Source organism: Cryptomeria japonica, chromosome 8 (assembly GCF_030272615.1).
Source record: "Cryptomeria japonica chromosome 8, Sugi_1.0, whole genome shotgun sequence".
In the NCBI taxonomy this organism is placed as follows: domain Eukaryota; kingdom Viridiplantae; phylum Streptophyta; class Pinopsida; order Cupressales; family Cupressaceae; genus Cryptomeria; species Cryptomeria japonica.
In genome coordinates this window covers 720,353,607-720,366,652 of record NC_081412.1, presented here as the reverse complement: position 1 = coordinate 720,366,652, position 13,046 = coordinate 720,353,607, and positions in this window count along the sequence as shown.

The window sequence follows — 13,046 nt, the reverse complement described above, 5'->3', positions numbered from 1 at the left end:
TTTTGTAAAGGGTTTCGGGGTCCCTTCAAAACCTATTTTTCCCATAATCAAAAACTTCTTGCATTATCTTGTAACTAATGATAGATCATATTTTCTTGAGTATATATACATATCTCAAATACACTATAATGATACTTATCTAGTGTTCATAAATAACACAATAATTTCCTTTATAAAGAGGAGAACAACTCTCAAGTTCTACATCTCTCACAGAATAATATTTACATGCATATAGACACATGAGAAGGAACATAGACATGATTTTTCATGTATATCGAGCTATTGTTCATACTGATAACATAATAATATCTAAACCAAAATAGGTTTTTCCATATTATCATACAAGTATTATAATAAAAAGACGCATTTCCTATGCATATAATGTGTGACTATATTATCAATCAAACTGAAGAAAAATGACTTCCAAGTGGATGGAGAGCATATCTAGATAATGCTTCAAAAAAATTGAGACAAGAGCCTTAAAATCCTTCACAAAGTTAGCTCCTCCAATATCCGCCCCAAACTTCTCAAGTTGACAAGACGAATGCAAAAAGCTTTCTTTTCTATCCTAACTATCGAAGAGAAAACACCAAATTAGCTACTTTCCCTTGCAAAACAAACTAACTATCCTTTCATTAAATTTCCCCAAACACAAAGAAAGTGTGTGCCTCCTTTGAAAAACACCCCTTTTTATATGCATAGGAGAAGAAATTATTAAGCTATGAAAGCTTATCCATTGCCCATGAAAATTCAAAGTTGGATTTTTAACCATAATATGTGGGTTGGATTAAACTAAAATAACCCCCACGTGATATTATTAAATAGTTTTATCAATATAATTTTAAATATCCGCACCCCCGTGGTTCTATTGGGGAGGGTTTAATTATCCTTACTTCATGTGAGTAGGGTGTGCATGAATATCCCCTCTCCCATGCAAGTAGGGTATGCTACCTATGGTGGTCACCCCCCTCACCACTACCACTTACGTGATACTTACCTCACACTATCTCAACACTACATGGTGTTAATAGATTTTGATAAGGTACCCCACCACATGGTGTTTGACCAAAGTCTCCCACTACGTGGTGATAAAGAATTTTTAAATGCCCTTAACAATCAATTCATAATATTTTGATTTCCAATTTTAATAAATGATTATATACATACGTACGTATGTACATACATGCATACATACACACATACATACATACACATACATACATGCATACACATACTTATTCATACATACACATACATATATACATACACATACATATACATATACATACACACATTGCCTCCTCTTGGGAGACTAAAGTTGAATTTCAATGGGATTCTGATCTAATCTTGGTTGTTTCGGATATAGATTCATTATCTGAGATTGTAAAGGCAAAGCTTCATGGCTAGGGGAAATCAAACCTGTGGTGGGAACGAATAACAAAGTGCAGTTTCACGTTCTCTATGAAGGGGTAAATTGGTCCAAGAAGAAAAATATAAATGACATAGATATTGAAGGAGATTCCTTTCTTGTGGTAAATATTATTGTCTCATATTCGCAACTAAACTGAAGGTTTGACCCCTGGGTCAAGACTACCCAAGATCATTTGAAAGGAATGGATTTCACTCTGTCACACATTTATAGAGAAGTTAATCAAGCTACCAATTTCTTGTCAAAGGTGACACTTGATTTGAAAGAAAGTTAGGTTTCAAGTTGCACAGCGTATTGGAATGGCATTGATGCTATTTTGAGATATGATACTCCTCTAGAATTGGGTGGTGAAAGGTTAAATCTGCCTTTTCACAAAGGACTCCCATCTTGCACTAAAACATAAATCATATTCAGCAAGCCCGCCATTTCATTGTATGTGCGATAATGGCAAGCCCATCTACAACATTGATAGTTAGTAGCAACCATATCGAGCTCAAAGGGATTAAGTGCAACTGTTAGTAATAGGAACTTGTGGCTCAGTTAAAAGAGGTTTTCACCATAGCTAGGGATGTTGAGGAAGGGGTTGTAAGATCCATCATCGGCGAGATGGTCCATGTCCACATGTTCAATGAGATGCTGGAGTGATTTGTGTATAACATATTGAGAACCATAGATGACAAAGAGGCATCTGTAAAGGCCATAAGAAGAATCATCCACCCTCAACTATGAGGGAAAGCAATGGACACCCTCAATCATGTGTCCATGCACTCAAAAATGGGGATGCAGTGTGCATTGAAGAAATGGGTGAAGATGATCATCTGGTGGAGATAATTGGTAGTATGCAAGTAAGGTTACTTCAAAATTGTATGGATGCTTACGCCTACTTGGTAAGGGTCCATAAAAATGTATTAACTCCTGCACAAATTGAAAGGCTTCAAGAACTTGTGGAAGCCATTCGTATTGGAAAGGCAGATTCACTAAGCATGAGAAAGTAATGAGCTACAGATTCGGGCTTTCATCATACACCTGGATCTAAGAAGTTTGAGATGATTCAAAGCTACTCTACTAAATCTGCCAAAAGTTGCAGGGACCATGTCTCCGGACCAGGTCGCCCTCCTATCAGTCCTCCAAACTTTCTACGCGTTGAAAATGGTTTTTTTGTCTCTGCAAATAAAGCTTAATTCCAGAAGTATAGTTGTGCACCTACTTTCTGCACACAGAAGGAAACAGAAATGTGTTGGGAATAGGGATTTGCCTTTAGGTCAAACCCCAGTTTTGAAATTAACCAAGTGGTTGAAATAATGTAATTGAAATGATTAAAAGTAGAAATCCTCCTCTTTGAGGGGATGTTGAACTGCTTGAAAATGAAATGCTTATACCTCCTTGTGAATTTTTTCTTGCCTCTACATGGAATTATGATTTCATGAATTAGAATGATGATCTCCTCTTCAATGCTTGAAATCTTGACTCTATTGCTACTCCAAAGCTTGAAGGAAGACTGAAAATGCTCAATTTCTCTTGAAAGTTTGAATCCTCGATCTCTTGAATGCTTGGATGCTTGATAATGATTGTGTATTGTGGATTGTCAAATGAGAGGGGAAATCCCTCTTATATACTTGCATGTAGGATTAATTGACTGATTTTCCAACATGAGCTAACATAGAGGGGATTTTCCCACTTCAAATTTGAGTTAGGTTAGGGGGAGGGGTCCAAGATAGGTCCCCATTAAGGGGGACCAGGGTGCCACGCCCTGGTTCTACCCTAATTTGGGGCAGGATCAAGGTGCAGGCAGGGTGCATCATTGAGTTAGATGAAGTTTTTGATATGTGTGAGCATAATCAAGTCTCTGATTAGGCCAAGGGACGCAAATAGTAAGGCAAAAAAACAAATGCAAATGAACATTGCAAGGGGTGCAATTTTAGGACATTACATTTAGCCCCCACTTTAGCAGGAGTATGAGCTTACACAAATATTGTCAGTAAATTATAAGGAATTCATATTGAAAGACTTTCACCACTTCAAAGAGGCAAGATACACCAAGCCCCCAAGGGACTTTAGGATCTTACGACTTTAATGATAAGGTAAAAGGGAAGATTACGAGAGAGAAAGAGAGAATCATCACTACAACTACTAAGGTTCTCTTAATATGAGTCATGAAAAGAAGATACAAAAAATCACAAATCAAAGACAAAGTTTGCTAAGTAACTTTACATATCAAGAGAGAGAATCATGAGCGGAGTGTATGCCCCCACGTTAAAATAATTTCACATGCCTCATCGGGAGCAATTTCTTTAAGGTAGGATACACCCACAAAAGACCAGCACGTTATCACAATAATTTAGCCCCCAAGAGAGAATAAATCAAAGGATAATGAACACAAAGCACAAAACACGAGGTGGTTTCACCTAACTTTGGAGTCAGTATACTTTTTATGATAACTCACGTATATCATGTGTATATATATGCATAGAATTGTCCTCATCCCCCAAAGAAAGGAAACCACCATGGAAGAAGGGAACGCATGTCTTTTGAGTCAACATGGAAGAGACCAACAGAGATCTCAATGCTTTGCATCGTCCTCAAGTAGACAACACTAGGGACAACAAATAGAAGAATAGGGGAAACAAATAGAATAATTTCACAAATAAGCAAGAGAGGAGAGAGAGAATATATGTTGCTAATGAAGCTAATCAAGCACGTCATCTTCCCCCTAATCTTGTTGATCATTATTTTGAGAAGGTGGACAACATGCAAGAGGAGCCACATTGAGCACAGTGGATGGAGCTATCACAAGTCCCAAACAAGGAGCTAGGATTAATGCTCTTGAAAATTTTGCAGATAAATCATTGTCAACATCAACATATTCATATTCATCATAAAAAATATTAGGATCAACATTTACATCATTAACAATATTTTCACCTATTTCTTTGTCAAGATTAATAAGAATATGAGCTCTAATAGGAATAGAACTTGAACCATCATTTGTCTTAAGCATTTGGCATCTTGGAGAATTAGGTTGAACAACTTGTTTAGGAGAAAATGGAATCATGTTAACAATTGGTGTTTTAGGAGAAGAAATGGTTTGGGAAACAACTTCATGAGCTCTAGCACGACGTCTTCGTCGACGTTCTCTCGCACAACAGTTTCGTCTAGTTTTGGTTGAAGGTTGAGAAGGTTTAGGTTCACCAGGTATAGGCTTTGTCTCTTCTTTTAGGTAAGGATGAATGGGTTGAGATCTTTTAGGTTGCACAATAGGAGAGGTCGGTCATTTCTCTCTATAAGATGAAGGAGGAGAAACCACACCATATAAAGGAGGAATGGGAGGTGTAGGAAAGAGACCAGGTCCATCATGAGGAGGAGGGATAGGTCTAGCCTCTTAGGAGGAATAGATTGATGTTTAGGAGGAAGAGTAGACTCATCCATAGGAGAAGTAATAGATTCTTCTTTAGGAAGAAGAATATCTCTTTTCTTAGGAGAAAGGATACTCTTCTCTTTAGGCGAAGGAATAGGTTCCTCTTTGGGAAGAAGATTATTTCTTTCCTTAGGAGGAAGAATAATCTTATCCTCAAGAAGGGGTATATGATCATCAAGAGGAATGTAAAGTGTTGGATTTCTATGTTTACTCAATGATAGAATCATTTCATTTTTCCAGTTTTGATATGATCTAAAGAGAGCATCACTTCTAGGTTGAAGAGTTTGGAATCATTCGGACCAAAAATAATCAAGACAAATATTTCCACGCCTCATTGTAGATTGATATATGCTATGATTAACAATTATGATTTCATCATTATGAGGAAATAACAGTTAAGAATAGTAGAAGTGATTGCTTTCATGGAAGAGAGCCAAGGATGCCCCAACTTAACACAAAATTGATCGGATGTAGGAATGATAGCAAATTGAACATCTAAGCATTTAGCGCCAACATCAATAGGAAGTGTTATAGAACAAATAGTAGGACAAGAGAAGCCATCAAAAACTTTAACTACCACATTAGTATCATCATATGTCACTTGATGCAATTACAAAGTATAAATAAATTCTCCAATTATCACATTAACCATGCAAATAGGATCAATAAGCACTCCTCTAGTAGGTATACCTCTTATTTTTGCACTTATGTATAATGGGCCATCAGGTGCTTTAATGGTCTCGCTAGGATCAAATGCAATGCACAAGTCCTTAGGAGGTTCTTGTTGATCTAAAAGGTTCACCATATTATTAGATTCAAGGCCAACATCATTGGGAGAGAATGTGAGATGATCAATCTCAATCACATTAGTGGAATGGGATGGTAAAGGATCAGTGAAAATCTGAAGGTTTTGATTAGGAGGAGCTACAGATTTATTTCATTTATCATTCACACCTGCCACATATATGGTATTGTTATAAATCAGTCTTGAATCCTACTTCTCAATGAAAAACATTTTCTAGTATCATGACCAAGCTAACGATGGTATTGACAAAAGGATTTAGCATCAAAGTAAGGTGAATTTGTCTTAGATGTATCAACTAGTTTGATTTGGGAAGTTTTAACACATTCTTTTCTATTAACTTAGACATAATACTATGCAAATATTCATTTAAAGGAGTAAATTATTTTTTTCTTTTAAAGTATTTAGACAAAGGAGGTACACCTGTACTATCTACCAGTTGGTTGTTGTTGTTGTTGTCATTGAATTTGATGAATCCTTTGTTTTGTTTGAACTTCACAAATGGTTGTTGAGAACTATCACCCTTATCACTCAGAGCCATGGAAGGAGATGATTGTTACAATTGACTTAAAGTCAGTTGATAATTGTGAATTACTGCACACAACTGCGGAAAGGAAGTAAAATCAATTAAGAGAAGTCTATCCCTAATATTTAATTGTAAATTAGCAATAAAAATCTTTTGAATATCTTGATCAAGCATGGGAAGAGAAATCTGAGAATACAAATGCTTATATCTACCAATAAAATTAGTCACTTTTTCTTTAACTCCTTGTTTACAATACATCAAATCAGTAAAAGTAACTTTAGGACCAATGTTATTGTGAAATTGTTGAATAAAAGTATTAGCCAATTGTTGAAAAGAAGTAATAGAATAAGGAGGAAATAACAATATCATTGCAAAGCTCTATCCCTTAATGTTCTAGTAAACAATTTTGCTAACAATCTTTGATCATGAGAATAGTCATTACACAAAGTTTGAAATGTTTTAACATGAGTTAAGGGATCACCTTTTTCAATATAAAGTTCCAATTGAGGGACTTCTACATGTTTAGGAGGGGCGACTCTAACAATGTCATTGGATAATGGACTCGCTACATCAATTGTGGGCACATTATACTTGGGTTGATTCATAGAAGCTATTTGTTGTTGTAAGGAAGATATTGTTTGGGCTAGACTATTGATTGTAACTTCGGTTGAAGGATTGAAATTAGACATGTTGGATTGAGAGGGAGGAGTAACATTGTTGAATGAAGGAAGAGATTGAGAATAAGGAGGTGGGACACTATGATAAGTCGATAATGGAGAAGGTTGGGTAACACATGGAAGACTCATAGGAGGAATGAAGGAATTGTGATTCAAGGGGTTGCCCCCTTGACTAACATTTATAGGTGGTGAGTGTGATTGGGTAACAAGGGGAACGCTCATGGTAGGAGGAATGAAAGAAGAGGTATTTCCCCCATGAATAACATTTGTAGGTATGGCATTTTGTGTGTAGAGATAGCCATGATGTTTAATATGAAGGTAGGAACACTAGTCATAGGAGTTGTTAAAGGAATGGAATGATTAACTTGACTAGGAGGTTATGTATAACCTAGGTTTTTCAGCACAACTCTTCATAGTCATGATATTAGAATCAACAATATGAGCAATACCACACAAGATATCAACACCATGTTTATCACTTTGAATCATTATGTTTAATCCTTTAATCAATTGGAGAGCTTAACTTTTGGGGTATTCTTGACTCATCCATTGTTGAAGAGTGTCAAATTGATTGTCCATCTTCGCCAATTGTTCAACGGATACCCTAGTCAGTGATTCCTCCTCATTATGAGAATTATCAAAAGGATAAATAGGAATATTTGTAGGATTGGAAGAACCACCAATATCCTCATTGATAAAGCTAGCCAAATTAGGCTCCATTTCCTTGGTAATTAAACCTTGGGCAGCCTTAATTCTACAACTTCTCCTTACAGGGATACTATAGGTAGGACTAATAGTAGTAAAACTCATGCACTAAGGGAGGGAAATTGGGAATTTGAATTTTAGAATGCAAAATGATTGAAAGAATAATGAAATCTCATAGGAATTTAAAATTTAAAATTAGGGCTTTGCCAAAATAACCTCTTAATTTAAATTTGAAATCATCTCTTAGAAGATAGAAAGTGAAAATTATAAATAGGGTTGAAAATGACTTCTTAATTTTAAAAAAAATAAAATTGAAAAGGGGGGATGATTAAATTTAAAATTAGGGTTGTCCAAATCTAACCACTTAATTTAATTTTTAAAAAATAGGGTATATGTAATTAACCACTTAATTTTAAATTTTAAATTGAAAATAAATGTTGAAATTCGGATTTGATTTTGACCTTAGGGCAACCTAAAATCAATAAAATTCCACAAATCTCTAGAATTGAGCAGTAAAATACAAGCAAAGCAGGCTCCCGAAATTTGAGGAGAAAAACTCGGGACCAAGTAGGTACCTACTTGGTCCAACCAACTTTTTACCAAAATTTCAGGGAAGCAAGATATTGTGATTTTAATGAAAATTCCAAAAGGATATGGGAATTGAAGATGTCTAGATATGCGAAAATAAGCCTTGAAGGTCGAAATAGGACACACTTAGGATGTTCGAGAAGATGATTAATTGAAAGAATGAAACAACAAAAGGGCACACTTAAGGGTCGGCTTTTATGATGTTTAAAAGTACAACAAGAGGCTTTAGATTTAATTGAGTCAATTAAATGCTTAAAGAAAAATTTGAAATTGCACAAGATTAATTTAATTTTATAATTAGGGTTTGTTGTATAAACCGCTTAATTCTAAAAATTTAAATTTGAAAATTTGAATGTTGTAAGGGGAAAGTGAATTTTTAAATTGAAGCAAGGACCCAAATTTGAAAATAAATTCAAGATCTACACAATTCACAAGTTCAATTTTAAAATTTAAAATTAGGATGTTTTTTTTACCACTTAATTTTGACAATTTGGGAAAATTGAACATGCAAATGAAAAATTGAATTGTAAAATTGAAGAACTCTCGGATCTAAAACAATCAATACAATTTAGACAAATCACAAGCTCAATTTTGAATTTAAAAATTAGGGTTTTTGTGAATTTAACCTCTAACTTCTTGAAAATTGCAAGGAAATTAAACTTGTAATTGAAAATTTGAATTTTAAATTGCATACACTCAAATCTGAAAACAAAAATCAGAATTAAGGGTGTTCACGTCGGGTTAACCAAAATGTAAAGCGAAAAATTGGGAGCTTAGCAAATTCACCTTGGGGAAAGCCAAATTCACTAAGCTCAATTTTCACTTGGGGAGACTTTACATTCAAAGGAGGGGATGAATCTACTAGATCCAATCCTAAATGATGCAAGGACTGAATACTAAGTAGATTGGTTGTGGTTGGAATTTAATTGACCCTCTTTTGTAAGTTGACTAATTGAATTAAGGCTAAGTGTTGGAAATGAGGACAAAGCATGAGAAAACAGCGAGCTACAGATTCGAGATTTCGTCGTGCACCTGGATCTGAGAAGTTTTAGATGATTCAGAGTTTCTTTGTGAAATCTACCAAAAGTTGCAAGAACCATGTGTCTGGACCAAGTCGCCCTCCTATCAATCCTCCAAACTTTCTGCGCGTTGAAAAGGGTTTTCCCGTCTTTGCAAATAAAGCTTAATTCCAAAAGTATAGTTGTGCACTTGCTTTCTACACACAAAAGGAAAGGGAAATGTGTTGGGAATAGGGGTTTGCCTTTAGGTCAAACCCCGGTTTTGGAATTAACCAAGTGGTTGAAATAATGTAATTGAAATGACTGAAAGTAGAAATCCTCCTCTTTGAGGGGATGTTAAATTTCTTGAAAATGAAATGCTTATACCTCCTTGTGAAGTTTTGCTTGCCTCCATATGGAATTATGATTTCATGAATTAGAATGATGATCTCCTCTTCAATGCTTGAAATCTTGACTCTATTGCTGCTCCAAAGCTTGAAGGAAGACTGAAAATGCTCAATTGCTCTTGAATGCTTGAATGTGTGATCTCTTGAATGCTCGGATGCTTGATAATGATTATGTATTATGGATTGTCAAATGAGAGGGGAAATCCCTCTTATATACTTGCCCATAGGATTAATTGACTGATTTTCTGACATGAACCGACACAGAGGGGATTTTTTTGCTTCAAATTTGAGTTCGGTTAGTGGGATGGGTCCAAGATAGGTCCCCATTAAGGGGGGTCAGGGTGCCACACCCTATCTTGCCCTAATTTGGGGAAGGATCAAGGTGCAAGCAAGGTGCATCATTGAGTTAGATGAAGTTTTTGATATTTGTGAGCATAATCAGGTCTCTGAATCATGTATATGTATATGTATATGTATATGTATATGTATATGTATATGTATATGTATATGTATGTGTATGTGTATGTGTATGTGTATGTGTATGTGTATGTGTATGTGTATGTGTATGTGTATGTGTATAGGTATATGTATATGTATATGTATATGTATACATGCATATATGTGTGTGTATACATATGTATATATATGTACATATATACATATATAAATCTATCTATATGTGTGTGTGTGTGTACATATATAAGTTTATATGCATGCATTTTAAATAACAAAATTGATATATTCAAAAACCAATAATTTACATTATTATATATCTACACACAAATACATAAATATATACATGCATGCATGCATGCATTTACATATTTCTCTTACGTGTGTATATATGCATTTATATATTTATTTTTTGTAATATAAATTCACATTCATTTGAATATATACATATATCTATAGGCGTATTCTTTTATGTATATACATATACATATAAATGTATTTACACTTATAACATATATAGGTGTACATACAATAGTTCATTGAAAAGATGGTATGATCTCTATAGTTATACCCAATAACAAAAGAGAGATTTAACGCAAAGCAAAAGATTGATCACACAAGACCAAACACTAGAGTTTAACAAAGACAACTTACAAAATGTAATTGACCCATCACAAATTGATTGCGACACTTACTCTTGACCATAGGAACTTATGTCTGTGTGTGTGCACGTCTCAAGACGGCATTGACACATTTTGCTTTTGTCTATACTCCTCTCCCTATTATTTTGGTATGATGAACTTGATAAACTCCTTCCTAGATATCACTTGGACAATCAAACATGTGATTAGACCACTTTCATACATAAAGTCATATTCCATAATAAAACCTTCTGGTATTTCAAATACATCGCAAATGAATAATTTAATCTATGTCTTTCATTGCAAGTTTCAAAACACATTAGAAACCAAATTGACATCATAACACGTCATGAATGCCGATTCATCCAAATGCATGGCAATTCTACTTTTATAACATGAAAGTTAAAAGTAAAAAATACTAAACAAAATTTGGGGATGTAACAAGAAGAGTGGTGTTGAGAAGTTTAAGCCTCACTTCTATGGGCCTTATAGGATTGAACGAAGAGTTAGTGAGGTATGTTATGAATTGAAATAGCCTGAGAATAGAATAATTCATAGTGTGTTTCATGTCTCTTGCCTCAAAAAGGTACATTGTTGGATGAGTAGGGAAAATTGGTTCTGGTTTTTTATGATATTCTAGATGTCAAAGAAAGGAGGTTGAGAAGTAGAGTGCTCAAGGAGTATCTTATTAGATGAAAGGACTTGCCCTTAGAGGATGCCTCTTGGGAAGGTGAACATATTATGTACCATCTTAATCTACTATTGCTTGAAAAAAAGAAATCTCAAGATGGGATGATTGTAACTCCCCTTCAGTGGAGTAGTAAAAATGACCCTATTAGCCTACTTAAAATTTGTAGGCTAGTTTTGAGCTTGTTGAAAATGCATTAATTTAATTAAATAAAGTTATCCAATAAAGCTTAATTCCGAATGACTTTATCTTAATTAAGTAATAAAGTGAGTTAAAGTGAAGTAAAAAATAAATATTATAAGGTCACTTTATAAAAGTTATTTAATGATATTTTTAGCACGAAAAATATTCTATGAGAAATTATAAAAGGAGAATTGAGAGCTCATTTTCTTATGCTTGTTTATTTTCTTTATTATTGAGTTTGAGCTTCTTGTTGGAGCAAACCCTAGGACAAAAATCTTAAGCGAATAAGTTTTGATAGTGACATATCTACCCTAGTTGTTTGCAAGTGGAATGAGATAGGTTTCATGTATGAATTTAATGATTGAAGATTCAATAACTTGTGAAGTCTTGAAGGCAAGACAAATTATTAAAATATTTACATAAAATTTATAAGAAAGATAATGGAATGCCATGTTTGAAGACAATGGAACACCATATTTTAGTCATTGTTGGTTAATTGCCTTTTTTTGGCTGCTATCAAGTTAGATGCCATGGAAGGAGGATTGCTAGGGTTGAAATATTAGGTGTGGGATTTCATATTGGTTGGGTGCGAAGATTTGGCAAGTTGAGCACCAAATAAGACAATGACAAGTGAGGGATTGAGCCAATATAACGCATTGGAACATTCATAAATGTTGGTTGAACCTCTTGACTGAGTTTGGCATGATGTTTGAGGCCAGATTGTTACAAGGTTAGGTAGACATTAGGCTTGTTGACACCTTATCATTGTTGGAGTGTTGGGAAGACATAGTGTTGGTCTTGGAGGGTTCTCAATCCTAGTACAGGGCTATCATTCATTGTAGGTGAAAATATGATGTTACTCCATTTTTCGTTATTAATTTTTGCATAAAATATGACTATAACTTGTTGTAGATTACAACAGACCTTCACTAGGAATATGACTTCCGCAACAGCTCTCATCGCATCTTGCCCAAAAGTGTTTATTTTTTCTCCTGTGTCACTGGCCACATCCAATGGGGTTTTGTCATATGCTATACCCATGCCTTTAGGGTCTCTTACTTCTATGATTTTGAGGGCTCCTAGTGTTGTCGGAGTTGGAGCCTCAATTACTGTGGGTGGTGATGGGTCATTGTTGAGTGCTCCCTCGAGGACCGTTGAATCTGTTGGGGTTGAGCCCTATATTTCATGCACTCTCCTTGTTTGATCTGTCTCTATGCTTGCGGCTTGGGCTATGATGGTGTTCCCTTGGGCTCTAGTGTGCCCTCTACCTTAGTTTTCCCTTCAACCTTATTCCTAGCTCCTCTTGCTTTGTTTAGTCAGGTGTTCCTTGCTAGTACTACTTTAAAGGATTTTCCTACTGTTGGGGTGTTTTTTGGTGGTGGCGCTAGGGGGCCTATTGTTGGTGCAAGTGGCATTGGGTTGCCAGCTTTTGGGGCTGCTAGTGTTGGTGTCGTAGGCGTTCTTGTCTCAGGGCCTGGTGTTGTTGCTGTTGGTTCTAGAGTTAGGGCATTTTTTGTGGTACCTGTTATCACAA